The sequence below is a fragment of the Microtus ochrogaster genome, linkage group LG5 (assembly GCF_000317375.1).
Source record: "Microtus ochrogaster isolate Prairie Vole_2 linkage group LG5, MicOch1.0, whole genome shotgun sequence".
NCBI classification, from domain to species: domain Eukaryota; kingdom Metazoa; phylum Chordata; class Mammalia; order Rodentia; family Cricetidae; genus Microtus; species Microtus ochrogaster.
In genome coordinates, this window is record NC_022031.1 from 37,181,071 (window position 1) to 37,183,229 (window position 2,159).

Here is a 2,159-nt window from a genome sequence, read left to right on the forward strand (position 1 = left end):
ACCAGGCTGGTCTCGAACTCACAGAGATCCGCCTGCCTCTGCCTCCCGAGTGCTGGGATTAAAGGCGTGCGCCACCATCGCCCGGCCAGAGACTGAATTCTTATCTCAGTAATTCTGTATCATGTCTAGCATGCTGGCTTCTTTCAACCTTAGGGCCGTCCCTATGGTGTGTGCATGACTAGAGATGAAAAGCCTTCCAGACTGCACCCACAGCAAGAGGAAGTTCTGCTTCTCACACATTGCCACCTCAGCATGCATTTTAAAACCCAGGGCTCCCCCAAAGGAGAGCCACTCTGACCCCTCAGCTAACAAAGGCCAAGCCTGGAAGAAACAGACTCCCTGGGATCATGGTGTGTGCCACATGAGGCCTGGTGTACTGGTCAGGAGGAGGCTAACTTCCCAAGAAAATGAGCAGTGACCCTAGCAGCTTCCACGTGGAGAACTCACAGATCCTTCCCAGTGGTCCAGCATGTTCTCTGGTGTACAGACGTGGGTACCGAGAGCCTGACCAAACATCAAGGGAGCCCTGTTCCTGCCTCAGCGTGCTCTGACCCAGACAGTTGCTATAGTGGGCATCGGTTCTGCATCCCTCTGGTGGAGCGATGGTCCCTGGGCATGTGCTGTGCAGACTGTACCCTCCCAGGAGGGCGATGACTCTTGCCCGTGTACTGCTCCAAGACATCGTGAGGGCAGTAGTAGACAGGTCCAGGGAGATGGGACATCTCCATATGCCAGAGGGCAGCAGAACAAGGAAGCCTCCAGCCCAGACCTGGACACTCTCAGCAGGCAGTGTGGGGGAGGGGAGGAAGTGGCCTTGGCAAGGGCAGGAGCTTTCAGTGAACCCACTTTCCTCTCCGCTGTGCCCAGCACATGAGTCTAGGAATTCTGTGTCCCGGCTATCCATACTTTCCCAGGAGCCTTTTCTACCGGTGGATAACAGCTAACCACCAGATCCAGCACAGCCACCACCTTCATCATTCCTCCAAGCCCCAGGGAGTATGTTAGCTCGCTTTCCCAAAATCACTCATAAACTGAGATTCTCACTAGGTCTCCTGTGTCCTCGCCACAAAACAGAGGCAGCTTCTTTGGAGTCCTTAGGGGCTGGCTGGGGCAGGGTGGCCCAACAGATCAATCAAGTGGGCACAGAGATAGACCACATCTCCCAACAAGCTGAATCTCTCAGAAGACAGGACTTTTTCCATGGTGGCCACTAGAGTGCAGTGTAGAACCCTAAACCAGAGGGTAGGCGTACTTACAGGCATCAGAAAGGCACTGTAGTTCAAACCTTTTAGTTAGTAACAGTTGCAAAGTTACAAGCCTTTTTCTTGCGGGGAGGGGTGGGGTTTTTTTGGCTTGGTTGTTTTGTTTTGAGACAGAGTTTCTCTTTGTAGCTCTAGCTGTCCTGGAACTCACAACTTTCTCTGTAGATCAAGCTGGCCTCAAACTCAAGAACTCCACCTGCCTCTGCCTCTGAATGCTAGGATTAAAGGCGTGCGCCACCACCACCACCACCACCACCACCACCTGGCCTTGTTTTTTTCTTTTATGTCATACTTTCACGTTTTCTTCCCCCTCTGTTTATTGATACAAACTGTAGACACGGGGCAAACAGGCTTCTCAGATACGGGAAGAATATCTTTTCCAGGCAGCAGGAACAGCCACAGCAAGGTCCCTGCTGTGGTACCCTTCTATAAACTGTGGAGCCAGTACCAGGGAATAGCAGGTACCCAGAAGTTAGCAGAGGGAATCTGATAGCGGCAGGCCTTGCTGGTCAATGGAAAACTTTGGGCAGAAAAAACGTGTAAGATCTAGCACAATTTTTACAAAGGATCCAGGCCTAGACCAAGGGCACTATTGCTCTTCCAGACAACCCAAATTTAGTCTCCAGCACTGAAATCAGGAAACTTACAACCTCCAGCTCCAGAAGGAGCCTGTGCCTCTGGCTTCCACAGGTGTGTATACCACCCACATACAAAAATACCTTAAAATAATAAGCAAGGGATCCCACCCCTGTATTAAGATTAGACTGTAAGGTTGAGCATCTTAAAGAAGCTGTCACCCGGGGCTGGAGAGATGGCTCAGAGGTTAAGAGCATTGCCTGCTCTACCAAAGGTCCTGAGTTCAATTCCCAGCAACCACATGGTGGCTCACAACCATCT